The following is a 20,019-nucleotide window of genomic DNA, read 5'->3' as shown; positions in this document are numbered from 1 at the left end:
ACATTTTTAACTTTCTTCAATAAAAATCAATTCTCAGTATAACATATTTCACCATAATGTTGTGAAATGTTATGAGACACTTCTCAAATGCAAGAATGTGGCCACTAGGATTCTGATTTTTGTGTTTTGTATGTGTAACGCTGTTTCCAAACAGAATCTATAAGTCATGTTCAAAACTCATTCATCTTTTGAATGTGTTTAATATTGTGCTGATGTACAGAACTGAGGTAGAAAACTAACAGTATTCTTGACGTTTATCAATTTTTCCTTGAAAGTTATTTTCCAAGGTAAATAATTTATAGACATATATATATATATACACACACAGTACACTTTCAATTAGATAATATTTATATAACACCTTTTACATGAATCAATAATAAAAAGTGATTATTTTGGATAGGATAAATAGTATTTTGACATCATGAACTATGGCCATAAAATGATAGCTAATATTAATTTCATTCACAATAGTAGAAAACTTTAAAAATTTTGTTTGTCTTTAAAAAAACTATTTGGGGGGCACCTGGATGGCTCAGTCATTAAGCCTCTGCCTTCGGCTCAGGTCATGGTCCCAGGGTCCTGGGATCGAGCCCCGCATCGGGCTCCCTGCTCAGCTCAGCCTGCTTCTCCCTCTCCCGCTCCCCCTGCTTGTGTTCCCTCTCTCGCTCTGTCTCTCTCTGTCAAATAAATAAAATCTTTAAAAAAAATAAAAATAAAAAAAATAAAATAACTTTGGCTTTCACAAATCCTGCCTTTTATTTCAGAGACTAGTTTCAATATTTTTATTGAACAAGATTTTCTACCAAGGACTATTTAAATAAAACAGCTTCTTAGAAAACTGTTAGGTGCTAGAATATTGTGGCTCTTATGACAGATAAAAATATTGTCCTCGTCCTCAAGAGACTATCAAGAGAAAAAAAAATCATTCATCCATTTATTCAACAAACAGTTTTCAAGGACACCCTATACACCTGGAACCAGTTATAATGCCATGCCCAGAACTTATTTAGTTCTTTTTGATGACAAGGATAATAAGAAGCATTTACTGTCATCAAATATGTAGTGTGGATGCATAAACAAAAGTGACTAAAGCACCAGGGGAAGTATCATTAAATTATGACAGAGAAAATCACTTTCTACAAAATAGCTAACTAAATTTTAGCTAGTGACAAAATACAGTGTAAAATACAGCAGAATATAAAGATGTGAATAACTTGTCTAATTTTATAATAATGGGGTTTATTTACTCCTGAAACATGTTTCACTCGCTTTATGCAAGCATAACATATATGTTAATTTATTCAAATTAAATAATTGAATTCATAAGATATAAGATATTATCTTGTCAATTTCAGATATTATATATGATTGCAGTTGAAATTGTAAAAAAGGGAATTTAATTCAAACAGTCAAAAAATAAAAATGAATAAAGCGAGAGTAAAAAGAAAGTAACAAAGAAATGTACATTGTTTTTAGATTGTATAACTACAGGGGAAAATACATATACACACACACACATATAAACACAGGCATAGACAAATTCGTCTGTATGTCAAGAAATTAGAGATTAGGAAACATTTAAACCAGACATTGCATAATGGGGTTTATATAAGTTGACGATCAAGTATACATAGGGTATGCTAAAAAATAAAAAAAAAAGGTGTCATCAAGGAATCCTCCAAAGGGCCATCCTAGGATACTGGGAAAACATGTAATTAATGTAGATTGAGTATTGAATTTAAGTTGCATAGAAGGACTCTAGATGGAGAGGTCAATGAAGTAGTTGGACATGCAATTCTCACTTTAGGAGAGTCTAAAAATCTTGAAATCATCCACATGGAATGTCAAGTCTTGGAGTATATGAAATCCTCAAAGGAGGATAGTTTATAAAAGAGTAAAAATGTTGTTGTGACACAGGTTTTTCAATAATATGCATAACAGAGAAAAGCAAATAAAAAAAGTGACTTAGGAAATAAAAGTAAAATGGAGAAGAGGAGAAACTTTTAAGAAAAAGAAATTATCAATTGATGGCAAATACTCTAGAAATGTCAAATCACTTAAGGACCACACACACACACAACATTCTGTCTCTCTCTCTGAGACTGTCAATCTTTGTAGAATAATTTTAAACATTGGAGTGAAGGCTAATCTGGATCATAAATGTTAAAATCTGAGTGTGGTTGAGGATTTGGAGACAAGAAGTGTATACTGCTTTTGCCAACAGTTGTCTGAGAAGGAAAGAAGAGAAAGAAAACTAGAGTTTTTTTTAAGTGGATAAAAATACTTTAAGGTAAAATATTTTTAATTAGATACAGGAAGATAATAAGTTTGATTTAAGTGTCATAATTGACAGGAAGACTAATCATTGAGAAAGGTGCATCTCAAATGTATGAAAAAAACATTTATTTTTAGGGCGCCTGGGTGGCTCACTTGGTTAAGCGACTGCCTTCGGCTCAGGTCATGATACTGGAGTCCCAGGATCGAGTCCCACATTGAGCACCTTGCTCAGTGGGGGGTCTGCTTCTCCCTCTGACCCACTTCCCTCTCGTGCTCTCTGTCTCTCATTCTCTCTCTCTCAAATAAATAAATAAAATCTTAAAAAAAAAATTTTTAAAGGTCAAACTCTTTGGAGTGATTTAAAAAATTGGCTCTTGTCTACATAATGCAAACCTATTATTATTTCAGTATAAAAAGTCATTTCACTGAAAATATCTGTTACTTAAGTTTATTGATTATGTCTAAATTAAATAACTACTTTTATTCACATTAATGACTCATGAAGGTCCAATCATTGGAACTTGAGGGTGTTTATGATGTCAGTAAAATATTTACTTTAAAATCTTGAAAACTATTATACACAAACCAGGAATAGAGCATATTTCTATCTGGAAAGTGATGATTAAAGAATTAATGGAAGAAATTTGAATCAATATATACTATAGAGATACAATTTTTATTACCAATGTCATGGTTTCTACATTATAAAGTCAGCAGTAACAAAAAGAAAAGCAATGAAATGTATCATCACTAATATCCTCATCACCTAAGCACTCCAGAATCATGGGTAATTTGAAAGGATTTGTGCCACAGAAACCAGCTCATGACTGATGATCTTATGTGCCTAGACAATACTTTAGAAAATGGTCTTTTGGAGTGCCTGGGTGGCTCAGTTGGTTAAGCGTCTGCCTTCGGCTGAGGTCATGATCCCGGGGTCCTGGGATCGATCCCCACTTCGGGCTCCCCGCTCAGTGGAGAGCCTGTTTCTCCTTCTCTCTCTGCCTGCCTCTCTGCTTACTTGTGCTCTCTCTCTATCTCTCTGGCAAATAAATAAATAAAATGTTAAAAAAATATAAAATTATATTTCAATGATGTTCAACCATTTTAGCAGAGAACTCTGAAGTTGAAGTGTGCTGTCCCCACAAAGCCATGATCATAGTAAACTATCAACAACCCTGAATCGCCTACATTTGGATCAGGGATCGTGCTGCCACCATGTTGATGACATCAGATTCAGAAAATATATTTTAAGACCATTTTAATTTTTAAGTGATAAATGCCATATTTTTCCAAAATAAATTATAATAAATATTTCATAACAATCCCAGAAGCATTCAAGCCACTATTTCCTCCTAGGAATAATAATTTGGTTCATACATTAGAATTATTTAATAAAAAGTTTGTGATAAGTCGCATGCTACCCAGCATAGCGATAGACTAAATACTTCTAGATTATTAAATAATCTAGAAGTATTCTAGATAAGGTGGCCATAGGACTTAATAAGCAAGCCAGGATACTTTGGAGAATTAAAGGGTTGCTATAAATGATTGTGTAGGAACAACAGGCAGGAACCAGGACTATTCTAGGCAAACTAGAACACACAGTCTCCATTACTACAGATCACATTCTTTTAAATATCTTTGCCTGTTTTTCTAGATATAAGAGGGCATAGCATTCTTTACATTAATTCTTCCTGTCAAATATTTAACTACTCGGTATCATTTATAATAGGAGCAATCTCTCCACATCGCCTTAAGACAAAGCTCACGTGTGTGTGTGTGTGTGTGTGTGTGTACGGGAACAACCACACAGTCATTTTCTTTTGATTATTAGTAGCAGATGCTCTCATTTTATGCGCTCTTAAGTCTAACTGCAAAGTCATACATGTATATATTATTTACTTGGCACAAATCCAGTACTATTAACTAATGAAATGTGAAATCCAAAAGGCATAAAAGGGCTAAATAGAAAATAAAGCAGCCTGAGGATGCCATTCAGCACTCAAATACACATGTAGGAGATATGAAGGTGAAGAAATAAACTTTCTTGTATCTCTTCCTGTGTTTATTGATGATATGATGTGAATAATCACTAACAGTTCTCATTTAAATGTACAAGTTACCCTGGGGCATCAATTATATCTAACTGAGGATATAAGTAACAGCTAAAACCTGACAAATGTGTGTGTAGAAAGCCCCTTAAAACATAATCACTTTCCCATCAAAGAGGCAGGGATATCATAACCAGGCAATTGGGACACCTTGTCAGTTATGTATAAATTGGGCAATAAAGAAAATAGCTTGACATAAGGGATGCCACATCCTGGGAGAGCTGCTCAGGGAATGGAATCTTGACTTCAGATTGGACTTGTCTGCTGTAAGCCATCAACAATATTAGACAATGCCAAGTCACACAGCAGAATTAATTTATAAATATTCAAAGAGACAATGAAAAGATGTCTAAAATCTCCTTATAGTAAGCAGAATACATTTTTGTTGTTTTTAATTAGAGTCTTGGAAAAATAGGCTATGAAATATACTTATGGCATATAAAAAATGTGAAAGATATTTTGGATTTATTTTAAAAAGAGTTCTCAAGTACAAATTTCCCCTCACCCTTTACTCTTGAGGCATAGCCCTGAATATCTTTCCATGTACAAGAGATCTTCATCTAGTTGACCCATCGTTCCCTCAAATGCAATACCCTAAAACTGAATGTACTACTTTTTACCACTTTTCCGTTTGGTATTTCCAATTTTGATAATGAAGCCTCAACTGCATACATAGGCATTACTGCAGGCTGGATTCTCTGAAAGCAGACAGAGATGGTGTTTGAGGTGAGAGCCTTTGGGTTTTTTGTTTGTTTTTGTTTTTTAAGGATTGTCTATCAAAGGGAGGGAGGAAGCAGTATTGAGCAGAAGTAGAAGTTAGAGGGCCATGGGTGCTGATGTAGACTTAGGCAAAGCTCTGGATGCAGAATGATTCATCAAGTGGTCTTTAGCTGGCTTCAAATACTTGGGCCTTTCTATGCGCCCTTTGATCACTCACTAGATGCAGGCTGCACTTGGGAAGAGAGTGATCTTGGGGCCCATGTGTCCTTGCAGCCAGCGCACCCTGAAGAAGGGAAATCTGAGAACTCTGGGGAACTCTCACCTATCTCCCACTTTCCACATTTCAGTCCCATATACTAGCATTCACTCATTAGTTCTAATAAATGTTGACTACTTAATTTTTTTTCTATCTGCTACATATTTTCTAGCTTTGCAGCTAGGGTCTTAATCTTGGTTATCTTTTCTTTTTTCTTAGTATTTGTGCCAATTTCCTTGCTCAGTTTCATGCCCAAGCAGCCTGAATGGTCCTCTTTCATGAGCTGCTTAGATTACATAATTACTTCCCTTGCCTTCTAGATGGATCCACACTGGCAGTGGCTAACTTCTTTAAACAGCCATTTATCTACACAACGTCCAATTGAATTGCAATAATTCTGTCTCTGTGCCATGATCTTCACTGTCTTTATCCTCTTTTTTTGACCCCTTTCATACCAGCTTGGTAAAGGTTCACTGTCTTATAGGCAAACTGCCCACCAGCAATAGTTTATATTTTTCTTCTTTGAACTAGCTGCATAACAAGCCAAAACTCTGGCACATGTTAGCTTGTCTCTTTAGAAATATTCGTGTAACATCAGTATGAACGGTTCCTGGTGAAGTGCCTAGTACATGCGGGCACTGACAATACATTTTGCCTTGAGATTCAAGAAAAACAATGGGAGAGGGGGTTGAGGAGAGAGGGTGGGAAGGAGGAGGTTGGGGCAAATCAGCTAGTTAAAAATGAGATGTTTTAAGTCACATAAGTATTTTATTTTATTTATCTATTTATTTTTATTTTTTTTCATATAAGTATTTTAAATAACCTCCTTGCCAAACAATCATCTGTGTGACATCAAGAAAGTTACTTTACCTCTCTGAGTTGTATTCACCTAATATGTAAAATATTGCTGATAACACATCATAGAAATTAAATAGCAAGTGAAGTCACTTACAGTTTCTGGCATACAATTTGTGCTCAGTAAAATATAATTATTACAACTCTGTGTTCTGGGGTCAGTTGAATGAGATTTGTCTCTTCTACCTACTGGCAAAATAATTAGCCTATTTTTAACAAGTTATTTCAAAGATATGTGTGAAAATCAAGTACCTTGGTTCTTCATAAGACAATGTGTTAAATATTAAGGATAAAATGATGAGAAAAAAACTTAAACAAACCGTGTCCCTGCACTAAAAATCTTACAGTTTTAAAATCTTAGCCATGATTTTTTTTAATTGCTTGATTTAAATAAAATATACAATATCACTCTTCAATGTAAAGTTCTATGGGTGTTTCATTAAGATGCTATTTCCATCCAAGTGTATTTAGCTATATGCTAATATGAACATTATTTCTGAGTAAAACTAAGTTACTTTATAGAGTGGATCTGGAATCCTTGCTCACCACAGTTCTATGGGTGAAGCTGATTCAAAACAATTTTCTAAAGAGAATTTGCGTCCTGAATGTGGATATGCCCCCAGCTCACCCTGATAGCTTTACTGAGATTTTAAGCCTTCATAAAAGGATTATAACCCTAACCCCACCTTGGCTATTCCTAAGGAACATGGCTCTCAATTCTCATGGCTACATAGAAGAACTGTATTTCTGGCATCTGCCAGGAATAAAATCTCAAATCAATGTCAGCCAAAATTTACTATAAGAATTGTGATGCTAAATGATTTTCAAGGACATGGTCTAGCTTGTCTTTATAATTGGTTTTGCTAAGTTGTGATTGTGGGGTGGTGCCTTAAGTAACTCATTCTAAGTCCCTTTAGAGGACGTTGGAGTGAGCTGATTGGAAAAATCTGGATGCCCTGGGTACAGAATGTTTTATCTGTTTCTTTTTTGGTGTATCCCAAGCATGTAGTATTCATGTCGGACGCATGATAGGCTGAATAAAAATTTGTGGATGCATGATTCCACTTTATTACAGTGCCTTCATCAGGATTATTATTTTCTAATTATTCCACCAAGAAGTATCTTGTTTCCCTGAACAATTAGTTTATTTTTATATCAAGGCCATTTAAGATTGTGATGAAAAAAGAGTTCTCTCTCATCAATTTTCAAAAGCTTGGTAACAAATTCTGTTCCAACTCAGCTAACTGATATGGGTCACTATAGTGTGCAGTTTCAGCTCAATTCCCAGCTATACTTTGTAATGAAAGTTTAATTTCTATAATTTTTTCTTGCTTTTATCTTAGAATCTTTGGAAGTCATCTGAGATTCTTTCTGGAATAAGCAATATGCATGGAAAGAAGGAGATGTGATGTTGCCTAAATTTCCTTTCTATTGCAAAATTAAGCTGGATTTCTTATTATTAATGGGTGTTTTAGATGGAAAAGTGTTACTGTAAATGGTCCAGGACCACAGACATTTCCTCAAAGGTCTTTACCTACTTTCACCCTTACCCCCATCTCTACTCACTCCTAACAAAAGATAAATTATTTTAACCAATTATCACTGGGATGCTGCCCCTATATTAAGCAACAATTATGTTATTTTTAATACAAATATATCCTTAAGTATGGGCATGAGATTTCTTTTGAGGAAAATAGCATTTGTTCTAAAATCAGATTATGGTAATGGTTGCACAACTTGTAAACATACTACACTACTTAAATATGTCATTTGTATAAATTATATTTCAGCAAAACCTTTTTTTTTTTGCTTCTTTAAAAAATATATATTTGTATTAGTTTCCTATTGCTGTCATAACAAATTACCACAAACCGACTAGCTTCAGGCAATGCAGATTTGTTTTTTAACTGCTCTGGAGGTCAGAAGTCTGAAAGCAGTTTCTTTGGGCTACAGTCAGCGTGTCCACAAGGATGATTCCTTCTGGAGACTCTGAGAGGAGAATCCCTTTCCTTGCCCTTTTCAGCTTCTTAGTGGCCACTTCTATTCTTTAGCTTATGGCCCCGCCTTGCATCTTCAAAGTGCATCATCATTCCAAACCTCTTCTTCCGTAGTCACCTTTTCCTCCCACTCTGACTCCTTGGGCCAACCAGATAATCTAGAATCATTGTTCTATCTCAAAATCCTTAAGTTGACAACATCAAGTGGTTACCTCCCAAATAAGGTAACATTTACAAGTTCTGGGAATTAAGACATTGACATTTTAGGAAGGTCATTATTCAGTCTACCACAATGTCTTAAGGGCAAATATTCACAACATACAAAAAAATCATTTTGTAAATGAGAGAAAAGCAGATATAGAGAAAGGTAATCAATTTTACAAAGTGATAGAACAAATTCAGTAACAGCACCGATGGGAGTCACTTAACAAGTCTGTAGTACCAGCACCATAGCTCATATGGTCACATGGAAAAACAAAGGTCAGTTCTGCTTATATATTGAGGTTGACATATAAATATACTATATTATATAAAATATAATTCCAGTAACAAGAGTGTTAAAAAACACTCCCTGTTCTCTAACACTGTTATATAAGCCTATCAGGTTAGAAGAAGCACAAGAATACATGTGTTTCTAAATAGCCCAAGATTTTAGAGGATTAACGGAACAAAAACAAAGAAATATATGCTTTAAAATCATAATATAGAGAGGGGCGCCTGTGTGGCTCTGTCAGTTAAGCAGCTGACTCTTGATTTCGACTCAGGTCATGATCTCAGGGTCCTGGGATCGAGCAGCCCCCCTGCCCCCTACCCCGTTAGGCTCCATGCTCAGCATGAAATCTGCTCCAGATTCCCCTCTCCCTCTCTCTCTGCCTCTCCCCTGTGCTTGGTCGCTCTCCCTCTCTCTCTCAAATAAATAAATAAATAAACTCTTAAAAAAAACATAATATATATAGAGAGAAAGTGAAAAGGAGGAGAAAAAAATAAAAAAGAGGAAAGGGTGGATAAAGTTATGGATATCTTCGAACATTTAAAGTGCAAATGTGGGTGAGCTATCAGATCCAATGATGAGCCTCAAACTATAATTTTTCACTTTATAATGTTTTAAGATTGGAGTAGGTCATCAAGGGATTCTCATTCCAAGTGAGTTCCCCCAAGGACCAACAAGTACTTTGTTAGATAGTTTCTGCCAGTCAATGTTCTTCCAAAGTAAACCACTTCAACAAGCTTTTAATAGAATGAACCAAATAAAAAGCCTATCTTAAATCCTCTGGCTCCCAGGTCCTGCCATTAATAAATGAACAAACAACAGCAAAGCAACAAAGGCAAAAAACATAATAAATCATGCTACTGTGGCTCATCTGACCAAAACTTTTATCTCTAATTTGATAACATTCCAGTTTGACACTTTCCTTTCTGGCATGTTGAAATCTCCTTCTATTTCAGGCAAGACTGTCCCATAGCATCCATCTAATAGAGAGAAAAAATGGATCTTGTTATCCATATGACCACCTTGAGGGCACATTGCAGCTTGCAGAGCACATGGTGATACTTATGGTGTCAATAACAATGTCTAAATAACACAAGTTTTAATCATAGTTATCTTTTATCGACATGGTTGCTCCCTGGGCTCTATTTAATTCGATCACATTGAAATGTGCTGTCCTGATTTTCATGAATAGGGCAAAGTCACCCTTACTCGCCATCTGAAGTCTCAGATGTTCCTTCCCACCCAGTAATGAAAATGAAAATTATTTTCCTTGGCAACTCAGATGGTATTCTAGTTAATTATGTGGTTGTAATTCTTAGATTATTTGCATATTTTATAGCTAGAAAGCCCTCTACTTTATTCCCAGCCCTCTTTTTTTAACTTTCTTAAAATATTCTTTATTTTATGTTATTTTATTGTAGTTTAAGAACTTATTAAATTTTCCTGAAATTATTTTTGTAATTAGGCAGGCTCTAATATACATTTAAAATATATATTCATTTTTTTAAATTTTGCAATATTTATAAGTGGTGTTTATAATCTAAATATGACATGTCCCCAAAACTTTTATGTTCATAAAGGGCCAATTTATAAAATATAAGCTAAAAATAATAAATATATAAATAATTGGATTACATATCTTTTGAAACTTTTCAAGGATGGGTCCCAAACTACACTGAATTTAGAAGTAGATATGTCCCGCTTGCCTCAAAAAAATAAAATACAGAAATACATTACTGACAAAAGATTAAATATTGTAGTTAGTAAAAATAAATCACATGTTTAGAAATTATGAACTAAAATGGATTATTTTGAGTGAATATGCTGTCAAATTAGATGTTCTTTACAAAGATGTTGACTGGATTATGGGGGTGGGTATACCTAAATGAATGGATATGATGGATTTCTACTTTTTAAGGTAAATTCTTTTTAATGACAGGCTGCACAACTGCACAGCTTGTCAATGGTCAGCAGCAGGGACTATAGATGATAAGTATCTAAAAAAAAAGAAAGCCTCTCACATTATGTATTGTTTCAGTTTCCAGATAATTTAAAAATCCCCTAACATGACTATACTGTCTGATATCTGCATTTATTGAGTACACAGCTTATTGCATGGGCTTAACATACATTATTTCATTTAATAATTTTAATAATCCTCAAGACAGTCATTATTGGAAACTTTTGGAGGAGTTCATAGTCTGCATAATAACCATGGTTAAACTCCAGACAGAATCAGAACTAAAACCCAGGTCTGATGACCTTAGCTTTTATACTGTGCTTCTAGAATCTGAAGAAATAAACAAATTGTGCCATTGTTCCAATAGAGTCTAACTGGCTTTAGAGGATACTGCTTATTTCCTACAGTATAAGAGACAACAGAAGCTTAGGTATATCTCCTGGTATCAGCACTGGTCTGTAGGGCTAACAGTTTCTTAAAGGTGTTAGTAATCAAGTGTTTGCCTTCCAAAGCTACTGTAGGAGATAAAGAAGAAGACAAAGAAAAAAGAATTACATATGTTACATCTGAATCTGTGTGATGATAACTGACTTTAATAAAATTACACTATCATCTTTAGTTGTCTTTCTCTTAGATTTAAAAAAAACAGAATGGTATTGAAGAAAAATAAATCTTCACCGATTTTATAACCTTTTGTTACCAAGTTCCTCTTGGGCCCTGGACAAGATAGTTCACGTCACTGCTGTAGGTTTCCTAACATATAAAATGACTTCAGCTTTTGGAATGTTGAACTCGTAGAGATATGTCAAGTTTTACAGTTAGATGACTTGATGAGACTTCTGATTCCAGAAAGATGGAGTATGTGTATGTCTTCCTATTCCTCCCACCGAGTACACTAAAAATGCTGAGCATTATATATAAAATAAACATAGTAGACCCTTGAAAGGTGGAGAGAAAAAGGGCAGATTAACTAGCGACTTCAGACTCCAGGAAATGGCACAGTGATGTGTGTTCTAGATGTTCTTTTAGCCTTATATAACCCAGACTGAAGCTGAAGAAGCTGGTATCCCAGATATGCCAATGGGTACGGAGAAAGCCCAACAAACACCCATGCTCTCTATCCAAAGTACCATAAAAGAGTCAGCTAAGACAGAAAATCTTAGATAATAAGTACTTGTATATAGGGAAAACAACACAGAAAGAAAGGAAGAAAGAACAATAAAGAAAGAAACAAATGAACAAACTATTGCCTTGGATCATCCATGCCAGGAGAGGCCAAGTGGGGGCTCAAGAGTTCTACACTTATCAGGCTATAATGAGGTTTCCCAATCATCCTGTCACAGTTTTGGGCCAGAAATGGTTAGGAAGGGGCTGGGATTTCATCCTTGATGATGGTAATGAAGTCAACCTCCACTCTACCCACAATCTCAGTGAAGACCACTACAATTTTAAACTGAAAACAACAACAACAAAAACACAATGGATGGACTCAACAGCAGGATAGAGATGGCAGATGAAAGAATCAGTGAACTGGAACACAGAACAATGGTAATTATGCTATCTAAAAAGCACAGAGGAAATCAACTAAAAAAATTAATGAATGGAGCCTGTGGGGCTATAACAAAATATCTAACATTAATATGACTTGAGTCCCAGAAGAGAGAAGAAAAAAGGCGAGGCTGGAAAGGTGCTTAAAAAAAAGAAAAAAAAAAAGAAAAAGAAAAAATGTTCCTATATTTGGCAAAAGATATAAACTTCCAGGTTCACTAGGCCGAATGAAGCCTAACAACAAATCAAATAAATCCACCTAAAAACACATCATAGCCAAGCTTCTGAAAAATAAAAGCAAAGAAAAAAAATCATAATCAAGAGAGAAATGATATCTTTCCTATAAGAAAAAACTGAGATGAATGAAATAGATTTCTCATCAGAAATCATAGAGGCCATCAGACTAAAGGCAATTTATACACTTGTACATGCTGTTTGTGCTGAACTATTTTAAAAAGAAACAATAGGAATCTTCACTGGTGACTCTTGCTTCAGCCCTACTGGTGTGGCGCCAAATTGGGTTCTCCAAACACCTGATGACTTGCTGAATCTTTTAAATTGTTGTACAAGGAAGCTGAGGTTCAGGTTTAATAATTTGCCTAAGGTCAACATTTTTTTCTGATAAAGCTCACTGCACATTTGTACTGAAATAGTTTTAGGTCGCATTAACAAATACAGTCACAGAGGAACTTGAAAAGATGGCAGAGGAGTAGGGGACCCTATTCCAACTGGTCCCATGAATTGAGCTGGATATTTACCAGACCACTCTGAAAACCCATGAAATCCGCCTGAGATGTAAGAGGATATATATGGATCTCTACAAACACAATATCAGCAGTGGTTGGTTTTGAGTTACGAAGCAGGGAGCCGTGATTTCGTGGGCAGATATCAGAAGATAAATGGAGGGGGGAGGGAGACTTTAGGATCCTGCATCACTGGAGCACAAAAGCCTCTCACACTGGGGACCTGGTGCAGACTCGCAGACCAGTAGTGGCAGGGAAAAGACTTTATGGCAGCCCCCTACCCCCACCCAGACTGAAACCTGGAGGTGCAGGGGTGTGCACGTGGTTTTAGAAGCACAAGAGGCAGAGACATGCCCCGACCTGGAGGCGAGGACTGGGAGTGCTGCTGAGGGGCGAACAACCCAGGACGTGGCTGTTTTAGCGGCACAGACAGAAACGGAAAGAGTGTGGCCTGGAGAGCTCACTGAAGAAGAGACTGTGATCTCTCTGTTCTGAGTCAGAGGTTTGGAAACTGTCTCTTCTGCTCTGACTCTCAGAAGAGATGCAGAAAGCCACCAGGGAAAGCCACCAGAGAACCAGAGCACCAAATAACTGGTTTTCACTGAGCCCATCCCCCCACTCGGGGGACAGGACAACTCTTCCCAAACAGGGTTGCCTGAGTAACAGCGTGGCAGGCCCCTCCCGAGAAGACAGGCTGGGAGAACAAGAGGCCAAAAACCTAAGGTCTCTATAAAACAGGTGCATCTTGTTTGGGTTGTGGTCAATAATATGGACTGTGTACATTCCCTAAACCACCCCTCAACAGAATGATTATGAGGAGGAACCCCCAAAATAGGACTCAGAGACTGTGACTTCTGCCACAGATTTACAAATGGATACAGATATAACCAAGATATCGGAAATGGACTCAGGTAACAGTTATGAAGATGACAGCTAGAATGGAGAAATTGATTAACGGCAACATAGAGTTTCTAAGGGCAAAAATGAGAGCTGATCTGGCAGAACTTAAAAATGCTAGATACTCTAACAGCTAGGGTAAACGAGGCAGAAGAATGAATTAGTGATCTAGAAGACCAATTGATAGAAAAGAAGGAAAAAGAGGAGGCCTGGGAGAAACAGCATAAAATCCATGAAAACAGAATTAGAGAAATAAGTGACACCATGAAACGTTCCAATGTCAGAATTATTGGGATCCCTGAGGGGTTGGAGAGAGAGAGGGAGAGAGGACTAGAAGATATATTTGAGCAAATCGTAGCTGAGAACTTCCTTAATCTGGGGAATGAAACAAACATTTGTGTCATAGAGGCAGAGAGGACCCCTCCCAAGATCAAGGAAAACAGGCCAACACCCCGGCATGTAATAGTAAAACTCACAAATCTTAGAACCAAGGAAACCATCTTAAGGGCAGTTACAGGGAAGAGATTAGTTACGTGCAGAGGGAGGAACATCAGAATAATGTCAGACCTATCCACAGAGACCTGGGAAGCCAGGAAGGGTTGGCAAGACATATTCAGGGTACTAAATGAGAAGAACATGCAGCCAAGAATACTTTATTTGGCAAGGCTGTCGTTTAGAATGGATGGAGAGATGCAGAGCTTCCAAGACTGGCAGAAACTGAAAGAATATGTGACCACTAAGCTGGCCCAGCAAGAAATATTAAGAGAGGTTCTATAAAAAGAGGAAGTCCCCAAAAGTGATATAGAACAGAAATTTACAATCTGTAGAAACAAGGACTTTATAGGCAACATGATGACAATAAATTCATAACTTTTAATACTCACTCTCAACGTGAATGACCTAAATGCACTCATAAAATGGCACAGGGTTGCAGATTGGATAAAAAGACAGGACACATCCATATGCTGTCTACAAGAGACTCATTCTGAACCTAAAGATACATCCAGACTGAAAGTGAAGGGATGGAGATAGCAGAAAGAAAGCTGGGGTAGCAGTTCTTATATCAGACAAATTAAATGTTAAGCCAAAGACTATAGTTAGAGACCCAGAAGGACACTATACCATTCTTAAAGGGTCTATCCAACAAGAAGATCTAACAATTGTAAATATCTACACCTCCAACATGGGAGCAGCCAACTACATAAGCTAACTGTTAACCAAAATAACGAGTCATATTGATAATAATATGTTAACTGTAGGAGACCTCAATACTCCACTCTCAGCAATAGACTGATCATCTAAGCAGAAAATCAACAAAGAAACATAAGCTTTCAATGACACACTGAACCAGATGGACCTCATAGATACATACAGAACATACCACCTTAAAACAACAGAATACTCATTCTTCTCGAGTGCAACTGGAACTTTCTCCAGAATAGACCACATACCGGGTCACAAATCAGGTCTCAACCAATACCAAAAGACTGACATTATTCCCTGCATATTCTCAGACCATAATGCTTTAAAACTGGAACTCAATCACAAGAAAAAATTTGGCAGAAATTCAAACACTTGGAAGCTAAAGACCACTCTGCTCAAGAATGTTTGGGTCATCCAGGAAATCAAAGAAGAACTTAAACAATTTATGGAAAGCAAAGAGAATGAAAACACATTGGTCCAAAACCTATGGGATACTGCAAAGGCAGTCCTAAGGGGGGAATACATAGCCATCCAAGCTTCACTTAAAGAAATAGAAAAATCCTGAATTCACCTTAAACTAACTCTACACCTTAAAGAATTGGAGAAAAAGCAACAAATGATGCCTAAGCCAAACATTAGAATAGAAATAATTAAGATTAGAGCAGAGATTAGAGATCAATGAATTAGAAACCAGAAATACAGTAGATCAGATCAACAAAACTAGAAGCTGGTTCTTTGAAAGAATTAATATGATCGATAAACCACTGGCCAGACTTATCCAAAAGAAAAGAGAAAGGACCCAAATTAATAAAATTATGAATGAAAAGGGAGAGATCATGACTAACACCTAGTAAATAGAAACAATTATTAGAAATTATTATCAACAACTATATGCCAATAAATTAAGCAACCTGGAAGAAATGGATGCCTTCCCAGAAACCTATAAACTCCGAAGACTGAAACAGGAAGAATCTGACAACCTGAATAGGCCAATAACCAGTAATGAGATTGAAGCAGTGATCAAAACCTCCCCAAAAAACAAGAGTCCAGGACCTGATGGATTCCCTGGGGAATTCTACCAAACTTTCAAAGAATAAATATCTATATTCCTGAAGCTGTTTCAAAAAATAGAAACAGAAGGAAAGCTATCAGACTCATTCTATGAGGCCCATTTTACCTTGATCCCCACACCAGGCAAAGACCCCAACAAAAAGAATTTCAGACGAATATCCCTGATGAATATGTATTCCAAAATTCTCAACAAAATCCTAGCTAATAGGATCCAACGGTACATTAAAAGGATCATCCACCATGACCAAGTGGGATTTATCCCTGGGATGCAAGGGTGGTTCAACATTCGCAAACCAATCAGTGTGATAGAGCACATTAATAAAAGGTGGGAGAAGAACCATATGGTCCTCTCAATTGATGCAGAAAATGCATTTGACAAAATACAGCATCCTTTCCTGATTAAAACACTTCAGAGTATAGAGATAGAGGGAACTTTCCTCAATTTCATAAAACCCATCTATAAAAAACCCACAGTGACTATCATCCTCAATGGGGAAAAGATGAGAGTCTTTCCCTTAAGATCAGGAACACATCAAGGATGCCCATTCCCACCACTATTGTTCAACATAATACTAGAAGTCCTAGCAACAGCAATCACACAACAAAAAGAAATAAAATTTATTCAAATTGGCAAAGAAGACAAACTCTCTCTTTGCAGATGACATGATACTTTATGTGGAAAATCCAAAAGACTTCACCCCCAAATTACTAGAACTCACATAGCAATTCAGTAATGTGGCAGGATACAAAATCAATGCACAGAAATCAGCTGCTTTCTTACATACTAACAATGCAACTGTAGAAAGAGAAATTAGAGAAATTATTCCATTTACAATAGCACCCAAATCCATAAGATAACTTGGAATAAACCTAAACAAAGAGGTAAAGGATCTATAGTCTAAGAACTACAGAACACTCATGAAAGAAATTGAAGAAGATACAAAAACATGGAAAAACATTCCATGATCATGGATTGGAAAAATAAACAATGTTAAAATATCTATGCTACCCAGAGCAATCTATACCTTCAACACCATCCCAATCAAAATTCCAATGACATTTTTCAAAGTGCTGGAACAAACAATTCTATAATATGTATGGAATCAGAAAAGAACCTGAATCTCCAAGGAAATGTTGAAAAGAAAAACAAAGCTGGGGGCATCACGTTGCCCGATTTCAAGCTATATTACAAAGCAGTACAGTACTGGCATAAAAACAGACATATAGAACAATGGAACAGAATAAGAGAGCCCAGATACGGACCCTCCACTCTATGGTCAAATGATCGACAAAGCAGGAAAAAATATGCAATGGAAAAAACACAGTCTCTTCAATAAATTGTGCTGGGAAAATTGGACAGCTATATACAGAAGAATGAAACTTGACCATTCTCTAATACCATACCCAAAGATAAACTCAGAATGGATGAAAGACCTCAATGTGAGATAGGAATCCATCAAAATTCTAGAGCAGAACAAAGGCAATAACCTCTTTGACATTGGCCACAGGAACTTCTTTCAAGACACCTCCCCAAAGGCTAGTGAAACAAAACCAAAAATGAACTTTTGGGATTTCATCAAGATAAATTATGCAGCCATCAGTTAAAACGAAATCTTGCCTTTTGCAATGATGTGGATGGAACTAGAGGGTATTATGCTAAGCGAAATAAGTCAATCATAGAAAGACATGTATTATATAATGTCACTGATATGAGGAATTCTTAATCTCAGGAAACAAACTGAGGGTTGCTGAGTGGTGGGGGGTGGGAAGGATGGGGTGGCTGGGTGATAGACATTGGGGAGGGTATGTGTTATGGTGAGCACTGTGAATTGTGTAAGACTGATGAATCACAGACCTGTATCTCTGAAACAAATAATACATTATATGTTAAAAAAAAAAATAGAAGAAGATAGTAGGAAGGGAAAAATGAAGGAGGGGATATCGGAGGGGGAGACAAACCATGAGAGGCTATGGACTCCGTGAAAAAGACTGAGGGTTCTAGAGGGGAGAGGGGTGGGGGATGTGTTAGCCTGGTGATGGGTATTAAAGAAGGCACATAACGAATGGAGTGCTGGGTGTTATACACAAACAATGAATCATGGAACACTACATCAAAAACTAATGATGTAATGTATGGTGATTAACATAATATAATAATAAAAAAATCTTCTGTACAGCAAAGGAAATAGTCAATAAAACAAAGATGCAACCCACAGAATGGGAGAAGATATTTGCAAATGACATTATAAACAAAGCGCTGATTTCCAAGATCTATAAAGAGCATCTCAAACTCAACACCCAAAACACAAATAATCAAGTCAAAAAATGGGCAAAAGACAGGAACAGACACTTCTCCAAAGAAGATATATAAATGGTTAACAGACACATGAAAAAATGTTCATCATCATTAGCCATCAGGGAAATTCAAATCAAAACCACATTGAGATATCACCTTATACCAGTTAGAATGGCAAAAATTGAGAAGGCCAGAAACAACAAATGTTGGAGAGGTTGTGGAGAAAGTGGAACCCTATTACAATGTTGGGGGGAATGCCAGTTGGTACAGCCACTTTGGAAAACAGTGTGGAGGTGCCTCAAAAAATTAAAAATACAGCTACCCTATGACCCAGTAATTTCACTCCTAGTTATTTACCCCAAAGACACAGATGTAGTGAAAAGAAGGGCTATATGCACCCCAATGTTCATAGCAGCAATGTCCACAATAGCCAAACTGTGGAAAGAGCCGAGATGCCCTTCAACAGATGAATGGATAAAGAAGATGGGGTCCATATATACAATGGAATATTACTCAGCCATCAGAGGGGATGAATACCCAACTTTTACATCAACATGGATGGGACTGGAGGAGATAATAGGAAGGGAAAAATGAAGGGAGGGAATCAGAGGGGGAGATAAACCATGAGAGACTATGGACTCCGAGAAACTGAGGGTTTCAGAGGGGATGGGTTAGTCCGATGATGGGTATTAAGGAGGGCATGTATTGCATGGAGCACTGGGTGTTATACGCAAACAATGAATCATGGATCACTATATCAAACACTAATGATATACTATATGGTGACTAATATAATAAAATGAAATCAAATTTAAAAAAAAGAAATCATGGAGGCCAGAAAAATTTTTGAGTACTGATAGAAAAGTACTATGAACTCAGAATTCTATATCTAGTAAAATATATCCCAGGAATTACAGAGAAATCAAATATTTTTTAATCAAAATAATTTTTGGTGAGGGCAAACTATGACCTAACCTCAAAAATGGTTAAAGGAAAATCTTAAACTAGAAAAGAAATGATAGAGGAAAGAATCTTTGAACATCAGGAGTGAAGAGCAACAATATAAAGAAAAAAGTATGTGAAAATATATTACATTTATCTTTTCCTCATTAGTTTTCTAAAGAATCTTTGAGGGTGAAGGAAAAAGTATAACATTGTCTGGAGTTCTGCTAAATACATGGAGAGGACCTATTTAAGACAATGATATTATATGTGAAGGAAACTAGAGGGACATAAAAGAATGTAAGATTTCTTCATTTAAACTGGTAAATGTCACACCAGTAGATTGTGATAAGTTATGAATAGATCATGTGATACCCACAGCAACCAATAAAAAGCTATATAAAATGACACACTTAAAAACACTATAGATATATCAGAGTAAAATTCTAAAATATATTCAAGTATCCCATAGGAAGACAAGAGAAAGAAAGAAAGAAAGAAAGAGAACAAACACACAACAAAAATAAAATGGCAGCCCTAACATGTTAATAATATCAATAATTATGTTAAGTGTAAAGTATCTAAGTACACTGATTAAAATATAGAGATTGGTATAGTGGATTTAAAAACATGATGTATATGTTACAAGA

This window comes from Eumetopias jubatus, unplaced genomic scaffold (genome assembly GCF_037043125.1).
Source record: "Eumetopias jubatus isolate StellerSeaLion01/CBP00866 unplaced genomic scaffold, mEumJub1_p1.0 scaffold_5, whole genome shotgun sequence".
In the NCBI taxonomy this organism is placed as follows: Eukaryota; Metazoa; Chordata; class Mammalia; order Carnivora; family Otariidae; genus Eumetopias; species Eumetopias jubatus.
This window is presented reverse-complemented; position numbering follows the sequence as displayed.